This window comes from Ursus americanus, chromosome 20 (genome assembly GCF_024610735.1).
Source record: "Ursus americanus isolate L20-20 chromosome 20, mUrsAme1.1.p, whole genome shotgun sequence".
Taxonomy (NCBI): Eukaryota; Metazoa; Chordata; class Mammalia; order Carnivora; family Ursidae; genus Ursus; species Ursus americanus.
In genome coordinates, this window is record NC_142146.1 from 42,223,340 (window position 1) to 42,247,919 (window position 24,580).

Consider the following 24,580-nt stretch of genomic DNA (forward strand, 5'->3'; position numbering starts at 1 on the left):
GAGATAGATGCTTTGACAAGTGGTGGACTGTGATGGTCTTTTTCATGTGTCCACTTGGCTAGTCCCTAGTTATTCAGTCAGATACTAATCTAAGTATTGCAGTGAAGGTATGTTGTAAATGTATGTAAAGTCCATAATCAGTCAAGTGGACATTCTGGAAGGATTAAGTAAAGCTGGAAAGCTGCGTATTTTCTGTAAATGGAAAAATTACATGGGATTTTTGAAATGCAATTTAAAGGCAATGCTGAAAGGCAAGCTGAGGTGCCTTGAGTGATTCCATTCAACCCTGAGTTAGTACTTCATGAGTAAATGTAATGTTCGTTTGAGTAAGGGAACTAGAGAATGGCTAATGTATGTCATAGGGTATAATGATTGGTGTGACAAAAAATTGGTTGAAGTCAGAGAAAGAAGAGTGACATGGGTAAATCAGAAGGAGTGGTTTGGGATGTGAGGATAGTAGAAGCATGAAATTTAAAGCAAGATTTTGCTTGGAATTGATTTTGATGTAGAGTATGAAGAAAAAATACTGAAAAATAGAGTCCTAAAGAGTAAGTAATAGAAAGCAATGGGCAGGCTGCATTAAAACCTGTGTATAGAGGTGCCAGGGTGGCTCAGTTAACCATCTGACTCTTGATTTCTGCTCAGGTCATGATCTCAGGGTGGTGAGATTGAGCCCCACAACCTGCTCCATGTTGGGAGTGGAGCCTGCTTGAGTCTCTCTCTCTCTCTCCCTCTGCCCCCCCCCACACTTGCTCGTGCTCTCTCTCTCTCTCAAAAACAAAACAAAACCAAATCCAAATATCTGTGTATAGAATTAGTACTACCAGCAATGTGGAGATTAAAGAAAATGGCATTAAAATAGTGTCTGTAACATAACCAGTACCTCTACGAAGAGCTGTGAACTATAGTCACCTATAAAGAAACCCGTATCTTAGCATTTTATTGCCGCAAACAAACAATAACTACAATGAAAAAACAACAAAAACTAGTCTCATCTTGTTATCTTAAAAATAATGAAAGACTCCCAGAGTGGAAACCATTGTTTGTGTCATAGAACCAGTTCAAAGTAGCAGAACTAATAGAATGTGTTTATTTTCTATTTACCTCAGTGCCAAAGTAATTCCCCACATTCCTAGTTTGAGAGGTAACATGGTGTGTAGTTGTTAACAAACATGGCGTGTAGTTGGCTCTCAAACCTGATGAACTGGCTTTAAATCCTGAATCTGATACTAGTAAGTTGTGTGACATTAGTCAAATGGTACCTTAGGCTTCCCCATCTCTAAAATGAGAGTGACAACACTTTTGTCAATCTCACAGGAATGTTGTAGAGTATAAATGAGCTTGTTCATTTAAAGTATTTAGACTAGTGCCAGACACATGGTAAGAGCTGAGTAGATATTAGCTATTATTATTATATAAACTGTACTATAAAATTACCATGGATAAATTTTGGATTTTTAAGTCACAAAAGATATGGAGCATCTGGTGATGAATTTAAAGTACTATCCTAATCTCGGCAGAGCTAATATGAAGATGGATGAACTGGAAGGGGAAGAAAGGACCAGCACAAAATCTTTCTTCATTACACTGAATTAAAGATTGTGGTAGAGCATCCATTTAGAAAGCCAAATACAACAGGTGGTTTTTTAGAAAAGCTAGTAATGAGCTGCCATTAAAAAGCTACCAAACAAAAGGATTTGGTCAGCAGAAGTAGAAGCTGAAATCACTTAAAGTTGCATCTTCAATGACGGTTGAGTTGAGGAAAAATACAAATTACATCCTAGGAGTCTTTCTACGATGGGGATGGTTATGAGGGAACTCCCAAGCAGAAGCTCAGGTTAAGTGGTCGAAAGGGAGAGGAGCAAAACAGCTCTATCTCTTTGGGAAGCTGGAGGGATACTTAATAAGCTCGTGAGCTGCTGACGGATTGAAAGAATCACAGCAGGAGAACAGTTTCGGCTTCATGATGTAGAAAGAAGCAGGGACTGGGAGCCATAGCATAATATTCAACTACTCAAATGAAGAGTCGTTAGGCTTAAACAGACCAATAAGGGCCAATGGAACTAAGATGAAACTCTCAGTGGCATCGCTGACTTTTTGAGAGCAACTCAAAGTTAAATGTACTTAAAATGCTAAGCTCTGTGACAGAATCTTTCTCTGGATACGATTCCGTGAAAATGGCTTTTTGAATGGGTGGAGCAATTGGCTAACCCTAACTGAACAAGACTCCATATGTTTTTGGTGTAGGAGTTTCATCAGTGAATCGCAAAATGTGGTTAAGGAATTAACCGTTTATAGTGCCGGGTACTAAGAATTTTTGTATCTGGCTACATAACATATTTCCTTTCCACAGGAGGTAGTTATGACAAATTAGAAGTCTGAAAATTTTCTGATGGTGTAAAGGCCCAGCTGTCACTGGGGAGATAGTGATCAGATTTCATAGCTGCGTGGTCCCGTGGCGCCACGGAGAGCTCCATATGGTCACCCAAATGTTCCAGCTAAATCCACTGAAAATTTCCAGTCTGACTTTTACTTGTAAAGAATAAAACTCTTCTTGTATGAATTTATCACTCTGTGCCTACCAAGAGAAAAAGTCTTGTTAACTGGTTACATTTTAAAAAATGGGAAAAAATAATCCTTTTAAGAACAACTTTGTACAGCTGTTATGCCATCCTCATGATAAACGGATAATGATGCACTCCTGGGCATTCCACGGAATTTATATCAATTGTAATATAACCTAAGAAAGGTGGACTTTTTAATAGATGTATAATGAATAATTAAAATCAGTGGAAATACCTACTTCTGTGATAAAAAAACAATTTTATAAACCACTGTTGTCTCATTTCCCTAGAAAATCACCTCTGCTAAATTGTTAATGTAATTACTAAGTGCTGGGACACTTGTATGCATGTCAAAGATGTCAGCTTAAGTCTTACCCAATAACAAATGACAAATGCATAATTTATTGAGTCTTAAATGGCTATGTCCTTGGATATATTCCATGTAAGTAATTTGCTTAGAAATACATCTGGCTCATGAAGGTAACTGTTTTAAAGAGGGCCAGCTCTATGTTTTAAAGTTGAAGAATACAATAATCTTATTTGTTACACTTCTATACTGAATCAACAAGTTTTAAGTTATATAATTCTATTTTGGGTGTGATGGTATAAAATAACAAAAATCTTTCACTAAAACATCTAAATATTGAATATATGATCAATGAGTCAAATATTACCATAAGGAATTATTTCATTTTTACCAAAAACATCTAATATACCAAATTTTATGGTATGCATCAGATTCTACTAGGTTGAATATTTGTTGTTAATGAAATGTAAATTCAAGTATTTGACATATATTATTAAAAATATAATATTGAAATATTAATGAGGGTACTTCAAATATTTAATATTTTAATTAAAATTATTTTGCTATAAATTCCTAATCATATATAGCCTGCATAGCTATTAGCATTTCTTGTGGTGGTTCTAAGCTCATACAAACATATGAAAATATTATATTTCATTAATGATTTTATGCTTTTTGTTTCTCTGATAGAAGCAAAATTTGTTATTTGAAATACACTTCGAATTTTATTCTATTGGTGTACAAAGAAAGGCATTGTGGAGAAAATACATTTTCAAAACCCTGTCATAAACAGCCAGGCACCTTTAACTTTACATTTCACCTTGCAGCACACACAAAATGTTTAATTATTTGAGGATTAATGGAGGTAGTTTATAATTAAGCTGAAGTATGAACTGATGTCATCATCTCAGTATGATGATATACATTTTTATGCCAAAGCACCTGTTGTTTTGGAAGGAAGCAGCTGATATCATTATCTGCGCAGCCAGATAGCCCTGTTTCCTGCTGCTTAAAAAATTATCCTAAGGGTTACCTAAGTTGGAGTAATTCAGCATTTACGTTTTCATACCCAGAAGAGGACAGAATGGAGAAAATGACTCCTCCTGCAATCAAAGAGAAAGTGAAAGGCACACTGGGAAAGAGGAAGAAGAGTGAGGAAAGGAAGAGAGCTTGAGCTAATGTGGCCAAAGGAGACTGCCAGTCACCCCTGAGATGGCCTTCTTAATCGTTCTAAGAGCATATGGAGTTTACAAAAAAACTGAACAATGAAAGCACCTAATTAATTTTATTAACGTAAATGGAATGTTGCATTGTTGGGGAAAGTAGAGAGGAAAAGATATACAGCTTTAACACAGAATATAATATTACCATGTTTCTAAATACTGATATAAATATCTCTATTTCCAACTTTTATATATACAGAATCAATTGACTATGGCCAAAATTCAAGTGACCCAAATTCTTATTTTCTCTTATCCCATTAGATATCTTATGCCTGAATGACTTTTTGGTTTACTGACTGGCTGGTTGGTCTTTTGTTATCCCTTCATTGATTAGGGATGAAGGTGAAGACCTATTCAATATAAACATAGCTGTTGTCTAAACATATCAGTCAATGTACTCAACTTGCCCTGTCACACTGGCCTCATCCAACATGTTGAAATTAGGAAGAAATCGCCAAATTCCCCAGCATGAGACAATTCTACAGTGATCCACACTAACAAAATGATATTTTGAATATGATCTTTCTCCCATACTCTTCCATAAAACATTACTGCCTACTCAGCATTCCCTTTTATCAAACATAAGTTCTTCCCAACTTAGTTCTTTCTCATATCGACTCACGGCCTTAACCAAGACTACCCATCTGCCACGTTTCCTTTTGTATTATCTTCCTTTTTTTTTTTTTCCTCTCCACAACCTATCTGCCATAATACTTACAGGCACTAGTTATTATTTCCCCAAATAACATTGCTGTTGTTTATTTAGCTATATTTCATTCCTATAAACATTTCATGAGGTAGATATTATTATTATTATTATCATCTTAAGATTGGAGAAGAGAAAGCTGGACTTCAGAAAGTAGCTTGCCCATGGTTGTACATTTAGTAAATGGTGGAGTGGATACTCAACCTTAGTCTGCCATATTCAAAGTGCGTGGTCTTATTTCCTACGTTATTTCCTTTCCAGTTTAACTTTTTTCCTCATGTACTCTTTCCATTCACTTCCTTAACTGAACCTGATATGTCTCTGAAGACAATTCCTTACAAACTTTGTGTTAGGATATACTCCCTGTTCTCACTTGTTGTGTTAGTTGGGGTAATTACCTCTAATAAATAAACTATTGAAATATATATATATATATATATATATATGACACACACATTTGTGTGCAGCTGCTAGAACATTCAGTTCTGGAAGTGCTTATGAGGATATCATTGATATTTATCAATATTTATCACTTCCTCTTCCCACTACTCATTCCATGTTACCTTGCTCTCAGATCAATGAGGCAGGATTCTTTACAATGAGAAGAGTCCCAAACCTTAATTGCAAAAGGGTCTGAATCCTTAATGGCTTTGTCTTTTTTGGTAAGTAATGGGGTCCAGGGAATCCTATGAATTCCAAATATTGTGCTTTTACTCTTGTTTTTAGCAGAAACCCATTCTTTTTCTTGATAACTTGGAAAAGTCACCCCTACTAATACTATAATCTCTTCACTGCCTTCACTATAATGTCTTTCAGTCATGCCTCTGAAAATAATCAGGTGGTAGTTTTAACTTCCAGTTTAATGGGCCTATTTCTGTGTCCTATAGTGAACATCTGGACAAGGTTGCAGGAACTGAAAGAAAAATGTCTGTGTGATGAGTTATGTATAATAGTGAGAGACAGCCTTCCAACTTCCACCTCTTGGATTCAGGACCTATGATTGCAGGCTATGAGAGAACTATCATCACATAACTGTGGTTGATTCAAAGCATATACCACCTGCTGTAGGAGAATATCTCAACTTCACCTGGTCTTCTTTCAAATATCCTGTCTTCATTAGGCTATTCACCTTTCTTTTAGGCCTGCTGCTTCTGAGTGATGAGATTTGTGATTAGATCAGAGAAGTCCCCAGGTGTGAGCCCACGGTTGCATTTCTCTTGTAGCAAAATATGTTCCTTGGTAAGAAACAATGTTATATAAGACAACATCATGATGCATAGGGAATTCTCTAAGTCCATAGGTGGCAGTACTGACAGAAGCATGGTGGGTCTGGAAGGCAAATTCATCTCAAGAGTCAATGTTTAATTCAGCAATCCCACTTCTAGGTGTATGTCCAAAATAATTGAAATTAGGATCTCAAAGAGATATCTGCATTCCCCTGTTCATTTCAGCATTATTCTGAATAGCCAACATGTAGAAACAACCCACATTACACTGACAGATGAATGGATAAATAAAATGTGGTTGACATCTACAAAGAAATATTATGCAGACTTAAAAAAAGAAGGGGATGTTCTCATAAGTTATTATATGAATGAATCTCAAGGACATTTTGGGGAAAAAAAGAATGGATGTTTAAACCAGTGAGGAAAATTACTTTCACAATGGAAGAGGTCCAATGTCATCCACCTGCCACTCATGCACCAACCAATACCTCTAGAGAGTGGTGCTGTACTGAACATTCACCGTTGGCATCTGTGGTTCAGAAATTGGACATTTATCAGAGAAAATAAGGACATCAACAATGATGAGGAAAAGTCCTGTTGTTGAGATCATACATAGCCTACATCCCTGTTGATATGGCTATATTTTTATCATTAACAAACAAACTCAGGGTGGATGCAAGAGTAGCCCTCCAGTCCTGTAGTGGGACATCTTTCCCACATGATTAATGAGACCGACCTCTGCAGTAGATGCCCGCAGAGGAACACACATGAAACATACATGCCGATTTGGCGATCTGTTCATATTGCTCCTCTTGACCTGCTTGCCATCAATCTTCCAATCTTCTTTTCAAGTCCCCGATCAATGAGGACAACTAGTATCATTGTCATGAAGGAGAGTAGAACTTCCCTCAAGCCATCTCTCTCAAAGTCATGAACAACCAACTAGACAGTCTAAAGTCTTAACCATAAGAAGGTTGATCTTCAGCACCATCCTCCAGGATCACCGCTGACTGGAACTGCAATGTGGCAGCGGCTCATGTGCCGGCTATGCCAGTATATTGTGCAAATTCTCTGAAAACTGAGACTGACCATTTCTTCCTCTAACAACTGGTCATCGGAAGCCCACATGAGACCATAGTGTTTGATGAACAGAGGAGCAGCAATGCAGCAGAAGTAGGTGTCATGCAAGTAGGAGCCATCTTTTCATGTCATTTACTTATGCCGTCAGGATCTGCTCAAGCCACCTTTTATATACCAATTCCATTTTATGATGGACTGCTGCTGCGGATGTCCAACTTTCACATAAATGTTTCAAGTTTGTATATTCAAGTTAAATTATAATTCTACAATGTTTGCCATTGGATTTGGGGCCTGATTCTATCATGTCTTCTCTGCTACTACAGAAGATTAGATATACTTTTGAGTTTCCATAACGACTCTTTGGTTCTTTAACTATGACATGAACAAAGAACTCAAAGCTCTTAGTCTGTAATTTTCTTTCTGTAAGTTCGTCAAAGCTGTCAAAAGCAGTCATTCCGAGGACAGTGCTTGAAATCATTATTACTGCCATAATGGTATGATAGTAGCAGTTGTTACTTGTTTTCCCAGGGTCTTGCCTTTGACTGGCACTTAATTCCATGAAATCATGGGCTCACTTAAGTAATTTAAGCCACTGCATGCCAGGTATTAGTAGTACCCTATTTTCCCACCTGCAAGGAGGTCATTGTTACATTCACACTCAAACAGAGAAGGAACTCAACCCTGTAAACCCATCTTGAAAGTCTGACACTTGGAATAACTACTAATAACAAGAAGTTTGTCAGTCAAGGTATAATCAGGAAAATAAAACCATTCAGAGTCATAAACAGAAAGAATTTAATGCAGTAAAATGGTTACAAAGGTGACAGAAAAGGCTGAGAATCAAATCAGGGAGTGATGGGGCAATCCAGAGAGAAGCAAGAGCAAGAACTGCTACCAGCCCTTGGCTGAAAGTGGCAGAGAGGTAAGAAGGTATTACTGGAATCCAGGGACCCAACTATTCTTTAAACAATTGTATTAGTAAGACTTAGAATCAATAATAAAAGCCCTGAAATAAAAATTGTTCAGCCCACTCAATATGCACCAAATGTGTGAGGCCAAAGATGTGGATCTAGTTGTTCAGCCAGGAGAACTTAGGGAGAACAGGCCAGGCATGTTGGTTCTACCCAGTAGGAAAGTTGTCATCTTCAGTGTAGAAGGAGCGGGGCAGGGATGGGGTTGGCTTTAGAATGGAATGTATCTCTCTGGTTGATCTCTTGAGAGACGGGGGGAGGAAATTAGATCTGAGAGAGCAGTTTCTTCTAATTCTGTAAAACACTAGGCTCACAAACTTTTTAGGCTTGAATCCTATCTTAAAAATATAACACAAATGGGAGAGAGCTATTAGGATGGGTCAATGATTGCCCTCAAACTTGGACACCATGAGCATAGGAGCTCCAAGGATGCCAAGAAAGGCATTAGTGGAACAGTGAGAATGATCATGGTGCCTGGCAGAACAACAACCTTCCACAGCCAGAGATTGTGGTGCCTAGGAAAGCAGCAACTAAAAGCAGCAGCAGTAAGAATTCCCAGAAAGATATGGAAAGGGTAAGTATATTGCAGAGTGTTAGGGTGCTGTTTTTTAAAGGTGAGGACCACAGCCAATAAAATTTGCATTTTTACTAGTTTGCTTCATATGTATTCATAGGTTTATAAGACCTGGAGAAATGTGGGTTACATGTAGATAGATTGAGTAGGCCCAGGTGATGATGTTCAGATGCGGCAAAATCTGGGTAAGAAATTCCCTTGAAGAATTCTTCCTTAGTGAAGCTATTTCCATCTGAGTAATCTGTAAATTATAAAGGCATTTTCTGAAATTCTATTTTTCACCCCTTCTCTATTTTTCTAATCTATTGTTGTGGCTTATAACAAAGTACACGTTAGCATAACATTGAGAGCTTCTTTATAATACTAATGACTCATTAGTACTACAACACTCTACCCTGTCCCTGATGTGACACAGGAGAGTCAAACTCCTCAGAGTGTAAAACATTTTGCAAGACAACTATCCTGGATTCTAGAGAGGACCTAGCGTAATGAAGAACAGAAAGGGAGAGAGAATCTTCTAGATTGGGACAAACTAAAGCCACAAAGGAATGCCATTTTTAAGGGAACTTGATTGGCTCCTATATAGGAAAAAATAAATATTTTTAATATATCATTCAATATAGTACATCTTTGAAAAGAATAAGGATGCTATTAACAATTGAACCGGGACAACAGGCAGAAAGAGGGATTTCCCCAGAGAAAGGAGGACACACTGTCTCCTAGTTATAAGGGACATTTTTCAGAGTTTTCAGGGAAATATGAGGATGATCTATGCATTGAAAGATGTTACTGAATTAATTTTTCTTAGGCGTGATGGTGTCATGGTTGTATAAGAGAATGTTATTATTCTTGGAAGATATATGTATACTGAAGTATTTAGAGTTAAAGTGTCATATGCATTCAGCCTTCTTTTGGATGATTTGGTAAAACGGGAAGCGTGTGTGTGTGTGTGTGTGTGTGTGTGTGTGTAAAGGAAGAGAGATGGAGCTAGTATAATAATATGTTAATAATAAATTAAAGGTAAAAGATTGTATGTTTCCATCATGCTGTTCTTCTGACTTTTCCATCGGTTAGAATTCTTACCCCCACTCCTCCTCCAAACAAGTCAACTAGTGAAAAAAAATAGGTAATAAACACTAGAATATATGCTTAGGTTAGGTGCTGCCTTTGGCTCAGGTCATGATCTCAGGGTCCTGGGATGGAGCCTGACATCGGGCTCCCTGCTCAGTGGGGAGTCTGCGCCTCCCTCTCCCTCTGCCCCTCCGCCTGCTTGTGCTCTCCCGCGTGATCTTTCTCTCTCTCAAATAAATAAATAAATAATCTTTTTAAAAGGGGGGGGCGCCTGGGTGACTCAATCAGTTAGAATATATGCCTAAGAAAAACAAACAACAGAAAACACTGATTCCTAACTCCCTACTACACTCCCAGTGATTCAGATTTAATTGGTGCGGGATGAGATCAGGATCAATATATGTTAAAGGCTGTCAAGCAGGTCGGAAAACCATTAGCTTTTACAATTACTTCTGTGCTGGTAACTTTTAGGCCATACTCACCGCTCTCCTGTTTTGTACTACTGTTCTGCGGTTCTAACTGACGGATATCTTCATCTCTAGACTGTCTGGTCCTTACAAGGCCTCAAGACATAGTTTTCATCTTTCTCTACCATCCCCATCTCTTCCAAACAGTTCCTATTAATTGTTTTTCTGTGTTTACTCGTGGTACATGCATTCTCCCAAAACTTGAAGCTAAAATGCAGTGAGTCATTTTTTTCCCTGTCCTGCCATCAAATCAGAATCAGTGTTGCCAGTTACTCCCACCCGCTGCTGTCTTCATGACCATTATGAAAGACCTTACTGGCTCTCTTACTGTGTCATTAGAAGAGTCTCGTTATTGGCCTCTTATTTCTATTACATACCTTTCTCCAATCCATCCTATCCACTGCAACTGAAGCATCCAAAACCAATCATTAAAAAAAAAAAAAAAACACTTTTAATTATACCTGTTAAAATGGAATATTATTAAGCTACCAAATGAAATGAGAATTTTATTTCCTGAATTTTAAAATTCTCCACTGTTTCATCACAACTTAAAACTCCAGGCTTGTGGCGTTTGGGTGGCTCAGTCAGTTGAGCGACCAGCTCGATTTCCACTCAGGTCATGATCTTGGGATCTTGAGATCAAGCCCCCCATCAGGCTCCTCACTGGGCATAGATCCTGCTTAAGATTCTCTCTCTCTCCCTCTACTCCCCCCCCCCAAACAAACAAACAAAACAAAACAAACTCCAGGTTTATTACACATAACACCATATGCCTACCTTATATTTGAGTGAAAATTCAGACCTGCCTTTCCATGATCTGTACCATATTGCAATTTTTCCTTGCACATTAACGCCCTCATCTACAACTTATTCACTAAAGATAAGTACAGCCTTCCTATGAAAAGCCCTTATTCCCTTTTGATGAATCCCCAGAGGATTTCATTTATATCGAACCCACTTTCTCACCTCTAATATTTGGAAACTGAGGTCTTTTTTTTTTTTTTTTTTAAGTAGGCTCCACACCCAGCCTGGAGCCCAACACAGGTCTTGAACTCACCACTGTGAAATGGAGACCTGAGCTGAGATTAAGAGTCAGACGCTTAACCAACTGATCCACCCAGGTGCCCCAAACTGAAGTCTTGCATGAGGGGAACCCTTAGGTAGATTCCTCACTCTACCCTTTCTTGTATCTCTTTTTTTTTTTTTTTTATTTTATTTACTTGACAGAGAGAGAGAGACAGCCAGTGAGAGAGGGAACACAACAGGGGGTGTGGGAGAGGAAGAAGCAGGCTCCCAGTGGCAGAGCCTGATGCGGGGCTCGATCCCAGAATGCCGGGATCACGCCCTGAGCTGAAGGCAGACGCTTAACGACTGCGCCACCCAGGCGCCCTGTATCTGTATTCCTACTTTCATGTAAAGTACATTTCATTCCTACTTTCATCTGTGCTCAGAGAAATGGTGCGTTACTTTACATACTTGCAGTTTCCAAGTTGGTTTTTATTTTCCGGGCTTCCTTATCTGATCATTCTAATACCAGCAAGGTATTAACTTGGAGAAAACTACCAGAATGAACCTTTGTTTGTGTATGTTCCCAGGCAGCTATTCCACATGTACCTCATATGGTCTGGTAGCTTTGCAAAACTTTTACCTCTCTTATAGTCATTTTCTATCTTTCATTATAATTACGCAATATCCCCTTCCATTATACTATAATCTTATTAAGGATAAGAAATGTCTTATCCATTTCTATAACCTTTGCAATACTTATAAGTTGGCATACACTTGCTGTTCAATAAATATATGCTGACCTGAACTGAACAAGTGTTTTTAGTGTCCTATACAAATCATTTTACTCTGCTCTAAAAAAATTACAATTGATTATGATTATTTCTATCATTCTTTTTCACAATAAGATAAAATATTTTCATTTGAAATTATATTTGGTGGGTTACAGCTGAATTCTGTACCAATAATCATGGATCATGGGAAGAATAAGAATGGTAGAAAATATTGGGAAGGCAAAATAAGAGGTTTGTAGAAACTGACTAGTAAATGAGAAGTAATGCTCTTTTTTTATTAGATTAAAACTAGCTTGAAATTGATATTTATTAAAATTTAAATTGATGAATGCTCGAAAACAGTACACAGAAACCTGTAATTCCATCTTGCATTTCTAATGATAGTGAAGAACTAAACAAAATGTTCTCTGTCATTTTTTACACCACTATAACCTTTGGATGAAATTACAGTCTTATACCAAAGTGCATTTGAAAAAGAATATCCCTGCCCATATTAAATGCACTATATGGAAAAACAGTACTTGTAATGAATATCTGTATAACATAATTATGTAAACACCTGCTAAGTACAAATGTGTTATTGTGTTTCAATCCCTAATGCTGCGATTGTTTAAAATATAAAGGAAAAGGAGAAAGAGAAAGGTTCTACTGTTTTATCTCAAAGGAAAAAAAGACATGTAATTCTGTATAATATTTTGAGGCCATGAAATATGCTATCTTGTTTCTTTTGGCAGCACAATTATTCTTAACATTTGACACTTCCACTCAAAATAAGAACAATTTTTCTTCTTTATCTTCTGGCCATATTTATTATTTCATTGAACAAGATGTAAAAAAAAAAAAAGTAAAAAATTATACAGGACCCAAAATGCAAGGCATAAAGGTACAAAATAGGAAAAAAAATGTCATCTGAAAATGAAAGAAGAGATAGACCAAAGAGAAAATCAATGATTAAAAATATCCTTACCTCGATCACATCTAATGATGTAAAAGATAGTTTTAAAAATAAATACAAATCTCCACTGTAGAAGTGAACAGAAGTAATATTATTTTATCTAAACTAATTTGTCAGAGGAACTAGGATAGAATCAAAGGACTTTTAACAGAAATTGGGCAGGAAATATTAAAATTCTTCCAAAAATGAATTATTTTTATGTAAATAAAATATCAGAATACATTTTTTATTAAACGTGTACTTCACCATACATCAACTTGTATATACTTACTACTTAATCGGTTTTCTTTGGAAGATTTTCCCTGATGAGGTTTATATATATGAATTTTAAAATAATAAATTCTTGAATCATGTAGTATTTCCTTCATGAGTAAAAAGTATTTTTTCAATAGTTGCAGATAAATATTTTTTATACTTCATGCAAATAATAACACAATTTCTTTTTTCCTTTATTATTTAGATAAGTTTTATTTGCTTTTATAGATAGCATTTTTTCATTGCTTCTTTCAAATCACTATTCCTTTATGTTGTAAAGTTTTGATGTTGTAGAGGATACCTTAAAAAAATATTTTCCTAAATAATTTCCATCATCTTTTCTTCCATTTTTCCCCTCAATTGTAATTAGGCCTTATTTATATACATACATCTACAATGTGAAATAGAATTTCTCTTTTAATCTCTTCTGAAGACTCTAATTTTGTCTTATTCAACATCCCACCATCAGTCCCAAAATATATTTCTTTTTTTTTTTTAAAGATTTTATTTATTTATGTGACAGAGAGACAGCCAGCAAGAGAGGGAACACAGCAGGGGAGTGAGAGAGGAAGAAGCAGGCTCCCAGCGGAGGAGCCCGATGTGGGACTCGATCCCAGAACACCAGGATCACGCCGTGAGCCGAAGGCAGACGCTTTAATGACTGCGCTACCCAGGCGCCCCCCAAAATATATTTCTGACTCCAGGCCCAAGTGTCTTAAAGCATCCATTTCAAATTTTGGACTATCTACAAAGTTAACAGATATTGAGAGAGGTAGCTTTTATATTTACAGATACATACACTCCAAAGTCACTCATATCATTCATTCACATCCTTACACCCTACTGGTCAATAATTGTGTTAGCTCTACTGCGAAAATATATCCAGACTCCAAACATTTCTTACCATCTTTACCATGACCTCCCAGTACATAATTTCTCACCTAAATTATTACCAGTCTCGTAACTGGTTTCTCTCTTCTACTCTTGCCACCCACCCCCCATACCTGCTGTCCCACTCCTGTGTCCTATTGCCAATATGCTGTCAAAATTCTCTCCATTCCTACCAATTCACTCAGGATAAAAGTCAAAGCCTTAGTAACTGCCTAAACTGATCTGACCCCCACTGGCTAAACACTGTGCATGATCTGATCTCATTCCTTACCAGTCTTCCCCTCACTTCTACCTCAGCTACACTGGATTTCCTGCTTTTCCTGTAGCATGCTTCCCCTCAACATTTCTGTATCTAAAGGAACAACCAAAGCATTTTCTTCTCATCAGGTTCAACAGTCACCTTTGTCATATTTGTTCAAATCTGTATTGGGTTCCTACTTTGCCAACTAATGCGTTCAGCTTATAAAATACAAATATGAAAAAAAAAAGCCACTTTCCCAAAGGAGCAGTCTAGTGGAGGTGATAAATGCTGTAATGGAGATAAACACAGGGAGCTATCAACCCAGAAGAAGAGGGACCAGTACATATTGTAGATACCAAAGCTTCCCGAGTTCAGCCTTGAAGGAGTAGCAGGGGTTATGAAAGTCAAGAAGAAATTCAGAGGGAATTTCAGGCAGAAGGCATAGACACAGAATTAGTAGAGATGTAATTTATTTGGAGAACTGCAAGCTAAGCTCCTCTTCAATTTATAGTAGGGCTCTGACAAATGATAAGGCTGGAAAAGAGGCAAGGAAAGAAAATAAGGGGGCTCTATGCATATATGTGTTTATTCTTGCATTAATTCAATAACTTTTCTGTGACATACCCTGTACTAGGTTCTGAAGAAATAATATAGTGGCCAAAAATATATGGATTTTATGCTCATATTGTTTAAAATATAGTAGGAAATACCATGTGATTTGAAGGGGAAACTCCAAAGTGTTATGAGAATGAGCAGAAGCATGCATAAATCAGACGTGGAAAGTTAATGGACACTTTTCCAAACAATTAACAACATCTGAAGGCTACATAGGCATTAGCCAGTGCTTTAGGCTGAAATGTGTCCCCTTCCCATTCATATGCTGAAGTCCTAACCTCTAGGACCGCAGAATGTGACGATATTTAGGAAAAGGACTTTTAACGAGGTGATTAAGTGAACACAGCTGTGTGGCCCTAATCCAATCTAATTTGTGTCCTTATAAGAATAGGAAATTTGAACACATGGAGAGACATGGGTGCAAGGGCATGTGCACAGAGGGACGACCACGTGCATTTTATTTGATTCCACTTTCTCTTTTCTTAGCAGATCATGTGCACTTCTTTGTTGTTTTATTAACTTTTTTTAGTGGCTGCCCTAGAGTTTGCAATATACATTTACAACTAATCCAACTCAGCTTTCAAATAATGCTGTACTACTCCACAGTATAAGTACCTTATAAAACAGTGATTCTAATTCTTTCCTTCCACTTCTATTATTATGCTGTCATTCATTTCACTTAGATCTAAGCATACATAGCGTATATAGACATATATGGATATACAACCAATGAACATACATCATCACATACGTTGTTGCTCTTGTTATTTTGAACAAACTGTTACCTATTACATTAGGAATAAGAAAAATAAAAGTTTTCATTTTACCTATGCTTATCTTCCAGTGCTCATCTTTTTTTGAACGTAGAGCACAGTATCTGACCCATATAAATTTCCTTCTCTTTAAAGAACTTCTGGGGATGCCTGGCTGGCTCAGTCAGGTAAGTGTCTGCCTTCAGCTCAGCTCATGATCCCAGGGTCCTGGGATCGAATCCTACATCAGGCTCCTTGCTCAGCAGGGAGCCTGCTTCTCCCTCTGCCTGCCACTCCCCCTGCTTGTACGCACTCACTCTCTCTGACAAACAAAATCTTACAAAACAAACAAGCAACCTTCTGTTAACATATCTTGCAATGCAGGTCTGCTGACAACAAAGTCCCTCAATTTTTGTTTGTCTGAGAAAGTATTTGTCCTTCACTTTTGAAAGACAATTTTGCAGGATACAAAAGTCAAGGTTTTTTTTTTTCTATCTCTCTCAATGCTGTAAATATTTTAATTCACCGTATTCTTGCATCATTTCTCAGGAGAAATTGCATATAACACTCATTTTTGTTCCTCTATGGATAGTGCTTTTTTCCTATCCTTCTTTTAGGATTTTTTCTTTAATTCGAAAATATATCTGGGTGTTGGTTTGGGGGGCATTTATCCTACATGGTGTTCTCTGATTTTATAGGTGTGTGGGCTGCTGTCTGACTTTAATTTGGAGAAATTCTCAGTCATTATTGTTTCAAATATTTCATCTATTCCTTCCTCTCTTTCCTGTCCTTCTAGTATTCCCATTGCACATATGTTACACCTTTTGTCGTTGTTCCACAGTCTGGGATTTTTTTTTTTTTTCTTGGTCTGTCTTTTCTTTTTTCCTTTTTTTCTTTTTCCAAGGATTCTATTGATGTTCTAGCTCAGGGATTCTTTCCTCAGCTGTGTTTAGTCTACTAATAAGCCCATCAAAGGCATTCTTCATTTCTTTCACAGTGTTTTTGATCTCTAGCATTTTTTGTTTGTTTCTTTCTTTCTTAGGATGTTTTCATCTCTCTGCTTACATTGCCCATCTGTTTTGCATGCTACCTACTTTATCCATTAGAGCCCTTACCATATTAATTGTAGTTGTTTTAAATTTTTAATCTAATAATCCCAGCATTCCTGCCATGCCTGGTTCAGATGCTTGCTCTGTCTCATCAAAGCGTGTTTTTCCTTTTGGTCAGCTCTGTAATTTTTTTTGATAGCTGGGCATCATATAAAAGGTAAAAGAAACTGCTATAAATAAGCCTTTGGTAAAGTGGTGGTGAGGCGTGGGGGGTGAAAAGTATTTTGTAGTCCTCCAATTAGCCTTCAGTGTTTTAGTGACCTTTGCCTCTGGACTGTAAAGTTCCCAAGTGTTCCTTGGTTTTTTCCTTCTCCCTTAGGTGGCATAAGATGGCTAGAGTGGGCTGGAGTTGGGTATTTATTTCTCTCACATGGAAGTCTAGAGCCCGCTGGATTTGAGTGTTTCCCTTCCCCAGGCCATTTGGGCCTTGATAACACCTTATTCGTGTAGGCTCTTATTAACTAGTTTCCCCTGAGGGCAGGCCTTAGTTAAGAACAGAGTGCTCTGGTGTATTTCAAAATGGTTCTTTTCCTCTGCCCCTGAAGGAAGACCAAGACAGTTTTTCATCAATATTTACTGTCGGAATCTTGTCAGGGTCTTGTAGGTAAATCTTATGTTATTAATGCTCTCCTATAACTGGGTTTCCTTGGAGTTTTTGACCCAGAGTTGTCCTCACGGAGCCTCCAGTATTTCATTAATTATGGTTCTGTTTTTCCTGCCCAGGCACTGGTTCAAGGAACGTTTCCACTCTTGAGTCTCTGACCTGGTAAGTTGTGATTCCCTGTATTTTTTTGTCCCTTCTCCAGTCTTGGAGACAGTACTTTGTTCCGTGTCCTCTCCTCTCTTATGGATCCAAGAATTGTTACTCTTTAACCTGTTCAGCTTTTTACTTGTTAGGTTAGAATGGTTATTTCCAAGGTCTTTAGATGAATAACCAGAAACCAAAATCTTTTTAAATAAGAATGTTCTGTAGTCTTCTTAGATAAGTATTTTTATGCTATTAAGTATATATCTGATGTAAAAACAATTGGAAAGTATATAGAATTATTAAGATAAAAATCCATGCATAATTCCACCAAGGAAGGAGAACCATGTAAGCTTTGCATATATGTATTTCTGGCATTTTAGAGATTTATACAAGTCTACATCTAGGATCACAGTTTCCAGACATCTTTAAATCTTCCACTATTACTTATTATTTATTACATGTACATAGTCCAATGTTAAGAAGTCTTTGAAAACATTGCTTAATGTCTATATAATGTTTTGTTCAAGTAATATTCCATAATTCAACCATTTTCCTGTTATTGGTGATTGAAGTCATTTTAAAATTTTCACTAATACTATTCAGCAATAAATATCCCTAAAAGTAAGACTTAATTTCTTTTTTTATTTTTTTTTAATTTTTTTTTTTAAGATTTTTTCTATTTATTCGACAGAGACAGAGACAGTCAGCGAGAGAGGGAACACAAGCAGGGGGAGTGGGAGAGGAAGAAGCAGGCTCATAGCGGAGGAGCCTGATGTGGGGCTCGATCCCGTAACGCCGGGATCACGCCCGGAGCCGGAGGCAGACGCTTAACCGCTGTGCCACCCAGGCGCCCCTAATTTCTTTTTTTAAAAAGATATTTTATTTGACACAGAGATAACACAAACGGGGAGAGCAGCAGAGGGAGAAGGATAGGGAGAGGGAGAAGCAGGCCCCCAGCTGAGCAGGGGGGGTCCTGGGATCAAGCCCTCAGCCGAAGGCAGATGCTTATCCTACTAAGCCATCCAGGCACCCAGTAAGACTTCATTTCTGATTGTTTTGTTAAGATGTTTTCTTAGAATCAAACTGTTGGGGCAACAGTTTCAAACTTTCCAAATCCCTTAATGAATTTCTACTACATATCTTTACAGAAAAGCTGCGACGATTTACCCTCCCACCTGAAAAACTTTAGAGAGGCTTTTTCACCCACTGAAGAAAGAGACCACTTATTATCTAAAATAAAAAGGAGCTGCCTTTATTGCTTGCTTATGTATGGGAGAGATGTACGAATAAGTCCACAGCGTGTCAGAGCTGTCTTATGTGTATGGCTTTGAGAAGTGTGAAGTTAAGAAAATTAAGAATTTCAAAAATGAGAGGGTTAGGAAATTCATGACTTTCAGGTGTCAGGTGTGAGGCTAAGGTTGACTGGCTAACTGTTAAGCCTAGGGCACTGTCACCTGTTGTTGAACTTTCCAGAGGTATGGATATGATGTGGAATGTCACTGGGCAACTGAGATGAGTTTAACCCCAGGTCTGCTTTGTTACTTGGCCACTCTTAGGATTCTGACCAAAGAACTATCAGTTTTTTATTATTTGGATTGCTAATAAGGTTGAATTTTCTTTATCTGTGTCTACTACCCTTTTTCCATGTGTTTTTTGCTAATCTGTTTGGTCTGCTTATACAAGATGTTCTTTTAGTTAATTTGTGTGACTGCGTTTCAGATTTTGCTTTTCAAGTTTTAATAAATATTGGAGAATTTCTCTTTGTTTACTTTATAGATGTACCTAAACTTTTTGTTGTTGTTGTTGGGTATACTTAACACACAATGTTACATTAGTTTCAGGTGCACAACTTAGTGATTTGACAAGTTTATACATATGCTATGTTCACCACAAATGTAGCTACCGTCTGTATTCTTAAATTGCTCTTAGATTATCACTGACTATAGTCTTTATGTTTTGCTGTGACTTAATCATTGGATTGTAGCTCCCTCTCTTCTTCACTCATTTCACCTAACCTCCCAACCCTGTCCCTTTTGCCAACCATCAGTTGTTCTCAATATTTATAGGTCTGATTCTGCTTTTTGTTTGTTTATTCATTTGTAGGTTTTTTTGGCTTTTGGATTTTGGGTTTTTCTTTTGTTTAGATTCTACATATGAGTAGAATCATATGATATTTGTCTTTCTGTGACCGATTTATTTTACTTAGCATAATACCCTCCAGGTCCATGCATGTTATTTCAGATGGCATGATCTCATCCTTTTTTATGCCTTTGTAATAATCCGTCATTTGTATACACCACTTTTTCCTTATCCAGTCATCTATTAATGGACACTTAGGTTCCTTCCATATCCTGGCTATTGTAAATAATGCTGCAATAAATATAGAGGTGCATTTATCTTTTCGAAGTAGTGTTTTTGATTTTTCTGGGTAGTGGAATTACTGGATCATATAGTATTTCTATTTTTAATTTTTTGAGAAACCTTCATTCTGTTTTCCACAGTGGCTGCACCAATTTATATTCCCACCAACATTGCACAAGAGCTCCTTTCTCTCCACATCCTTGCCAAGATTGTTTCTTGTGCTTGTTATTTTAGCCATTCTAACAGGTGTAAAATGGTGTCTCATTATGATTTTCATTTTCATTTACCTGATGATGAATGATATTGAGCATCTTTTCATGTGTCTATCGGTCATTTGTATGTCTTCTGTGGAAAAATGTCTATTCAGTTCCTTTGACTGTTTTTGAATTGGATTTTTTGTTTATTGGTTCCTTTTTTTGGTGTTGATTTGAATACATTCTTTATATATTTTGGACATTAACCCTTATTAGATATATCTTCTGCAAATATCTCCTCCCATTCTGTCAGCTGCCTTGTCATTTTGTTGATGGTTTCCTTTGATGGTAGAAGCTTTTTATTTTGATGTAGTCCCAATAGGTTGTTTTTGCTTTTGCTTCCCTTGCCTTGGGAGACATGTCTAGAAAAATGTTGCTATGGCTAATGTCAGAATTTACTGCCTGTGTTCTCTTCTAGGATATTTATGATTTCAGGTCTCACATTTAGGTCTTTAATCCATTTTGAGTTTACTTTTGTGTGTGGTGTAAGAAAATGGTCCAGTTGCATTATTTCACATGTAGCTGTTCAGTTTTCCCAGCACCATTTATTGAAGAGACTCTCTTTTCCCCATTTTAGATTCTTGCTTCATTTGTCATTTATTAATTGACCATATAAGGGTTTATTTCTGGACTCTCTTTTGTTCTATTGATCTATGTATCTATTTTTGTGCCAGTACCATATTGTTTTAATTACTACAGCTTTGTAATGTATCTTGAAATCTGGAGTTGTGTCATCTCTGGTTTTGTTCTTCTTTTTCAAGATTGTTTTGACTATTTGGAGTCTTGTGTGGTTCCATACAAATTTTAGTATTATATGTTCTATTTCTGTGAAAAATGCTATTGGTATTTTGATAGGGATTACATTAAATCTATAGTTTCTTTGGGTAGTATGGACATTTTAATCATATTAGTCTTCTGATCCATGAGCATGAAATATCTTTCCATTTGTTTGTGTCGTCTTCAATTTCTTTCATCAGTGTTTTATAGTTTCTGGAGTACAGGTCTTTCACCTCTTTGGTTAAGTTTATTCCTAGCTATTATATTCTTTTTGGTGCAATTATGAATGGTGTTATTTTTTAAATGTCTCTTTTTGCTACTTTGTTAGTAGTGTATAGAAACACCACCGATTTCTGGGTATTATATTGTATCAAGCCATTTTACTGAATTCATTTATTACTTCTGGTAGTTTTTTGGTGGAATTCTTAGGATTTTCTACGTGTAGTATCATGTCATCTGCAAATAGTGACAGTTTAACTTTTTTTTACCAATATGGATGTGTCATTTATTTTTCTTGTGTGATTGCTGTGGCTAGGACTTCCAGTACTATGTTGAATGGAAGTGGTGAGAGTGGGGGTTTCTTTTTCAGCCCAGTATGTGATCTATTCTGGACAGTGTTCTATGAGCACTTGAAAAAAATGTATATTATGTTGGATGGAATATTCTGTGTAGATTGGTTATGTCCATCTGGTCCAATGTGTCATTCAAAGACATTTTCTTATTAATCTTTTGTCTGGATAATCTATCCACTGATGTAAATGGATGTTAAAGTCCACTACAATTATTATAATACCATTAATTTCTCTTTGTATCCATTAATATTTGCTTTATGTACTTAGGTGTCCCAGTGTTGGGTGTGTAAATAGTTATAATTGTTATATCCTCTTGGATTGATCCCTTTATCATTATGTAATGCCCTTTTTGTCTCTTGTTACAGTCTTTGTTTAAAGTCTGTTTTGTCTGATGTAAGTATTATTACCTTGGCTTTTTTTTTTTCTTCTGTTTGCAGAGTGAATGTTTTTCTAGCCTTTCACTTCCAGTCTGTATGTGTCTTTAGGTCCGAGGTGAGTCTGAGTAGAATATAGACGGGTCTTTTTTTTTTTTTTTTTTTTCTTCCCAAGAGAGAAATAGAGAGTGAGCATGAGCAGAGGAGGAGGAAGGAGAGCGAGAGTCTCAAGCAGGCTCCAACCCCTGCATGGAGACTGACTCAGGGCTTGATATGACAGTGAGATCGTGAGATTATAACCTGAACAAAAATCAAGTTGGATGCTTTAATTGACTGAACCACCCAGGAACCTCAAGATGGGTCCTTTTTTTAAATCCATTCTGCCACCCTATGTCTTTTGATTGGAACATTTAGGCCATTTACATTTAAAGTAATTATTAATCATTGAGTACTTATTGTCATTTTCCTATGTGTTTTCTGATTGTTTTGTAGTTCTTCATTTCTTTTTCTCTTGGTCTTTGTGATTGATGAGTTTCAGTAGTGTTGTGTTTAGCTTTATTCCTCTTTATTTGTGTATCTATCATAGGTTTTGTTTTTGTGGCTATCATGGAGTTAATATTTAACATCCTAGGTAAATAGCATTCTGTATTAATTTGATTATTTAAATTCAAATGCATTCTAAAAAAAGAAAACAAAATACTTATTTTTCTTATTCCCTTTTTCCTCTTGTTACTCCCTCCTGCATGTTTTATGTATATGTTGTCATATTTTACATCTTTTATTCATAATTTTTATGCCTAATTATGGCCATTTCTTTTCCACTTAAAGAAGTCCCTTTAACATTTCTTGTAAGGCTGGTTTAGTGGTGATAAACTCCTTTATATTTTGTTTGTCTGAGAAACTTAATCTCTTCTCCAAATTTGAACAATGACCTTGCTCGGTAGATAATTTTTGGTTGTAGGGCTTTTTTTTTTTTTTTCTTTTAGCACTTCGAATATATCATGCTACTCTCCTATGATCTGCAAAGTTTCTGCTGAAAAATTAGCTGATAACCTGATAGATTTCCCCCTGTAGGTAACTTTTTCTCTCTTGTTGCTTTTAAGATTTTTCTCTTTATCTTTAAACTTTGACATTTTAATTATTATGTATCATGAGCAGACCTCTTTGGGTTCTTCTTGCTTGGAACTCTCTGTTCTTCTTGTGTTTGGATGTCTTTTCCTTCTCTAGATTAGGGGGGTTTTCAATTATTATTTTTTCAAATACAGTTCCTCCACCCTTCTCTCTTTTTCTGGAACCCCTATAACATGAATGTTTGTTTACTTGAGATTGTCCAAAAAACCTCTTAATCTATCTTCATTTTTTTAAATTCTTTTCTCTTTTTGATGTTCAGCTTCTATACTTTTCATTACCCTATCTTCCAGATCACTGATACTTTCTTCTTTCTCCTCTAATCTATGGTTGATTCTCTGGAGTGTGTGTTTTATTTCAGTTACTGTATTCTTCAACTCTGATTGATTCTTTTCAATATTTTCCATCTCCTTATTGAATGTCTTACTGAGTTCTACCACTTTTTTCTCTAGCTCAGTAAGTATCTTTCTGATCATTACTTTAAATTCTTTATCAATCATTTGCTTATCTCTATTTCATTTAGCTCTTTCTCTGAGACTTTTCTTGTTCTCTCTTTTGGAGCATATTTCTCTGTCTCTCCATTTTGCTTGACTTTCTGTATTTGTATGGATCAGGCAGAATGTCTACTTCTCCCATACTCGAAGGAATGGTCTTGTGTATGGTGTCCCCTATGCAGACTGTGTGTGCTTGTTGAATGCTGTGTAGCTGGAAATATAGCTGTATATGCTAGTTACTCTTGTAAGCCATGGATTTTTACAGAAAGAAGAAAGAATAATAATAAAATAAAAATAAGGAAATAATGAAATTTTAAAAAAAAGCAAAAAACAAAACAGGAAGAAAGAAAAGAAAAAAGGAAAAAAAGAAAGAAAACCCCAAAGGGACAAAAATAAAAACAAGATCAGAAAAATTAGAAAAGATAATTTTTGTATTTAAAGAATTAAAAATTAAAACATAGCTGATTTTTTTGTTCTCCAGCACCACAGGGAACGGTATGGGCTTGTGGACCCTAGGCCCACTGAGGTCACAAGCTCACTGTGAGCTGGAACCTATTTCTGTCTGAGTTTCTAAGGTGGAGGGAAAGAGAGCATTCCTGCAGCTTCTTAGCTCTTTTAAATCCCAGCTCTTTTTCTCTGTCTCAGATGAGCAGGGCTGGTGTGGGCTTGTGGAACCTGAGCTTGCTTAGGTAGCAAGCTCATTGTGACAATCAGACCCACTCATTATGGTGTCCAGACCCTGCTCCAGTCTAGGCTTTCAAGATTAATGGGAACATAAACCATATTGTTCTCTAGCCCCTCTGATCTGGAGAGCTTTCCCACAGCTCCTCACTGCTTAGCAGAGTTCTAGTGTTGCCTCTTTTATACACTAGTTTCTCTTTTAAACTATGGGTTTTTATTTCAGTGCCCAAGGACAGAGGAATCTGTTCAGTACTTTCCCTCCCCACTGCGTTCACAGTGTAGGGGTGGGGGTTCTCTTTGTTACCATGTCTCCATCTCTCTTGCTGTTCCCGCGCCTTTATTTTTGGTTGCTCAGAAGCTGTTCAGTCAGCCCTCGGTTCTTCTT

General features: G+C 36.8%; 1 long non-coding RNA gene across 4 annotated transcripts in view; it reads left to right on the forward strand.

Moving 5' to 3' along the window:
* LOC123802411 (uncharacterized) overlaps positions 1 to 24,580 on the forward strand; it is a 435,123-nt gene that overhangs the window by 283,373 nt on the left and 127,170 nt on the right. For all 4 annotated transcript variants that reach the window (XR_015727895.1, XR_006782536.2, XR_015727893.1 and 1 more), the window contains one exon: positions 17,530 to 17,572. This is a non-coding gene — a long non-coding RNA (uncharacterized LOC123802411). The remainder of the gene's footprint in view (positions 1 to 17,529; positions 17,573 to 24,580) is intronic.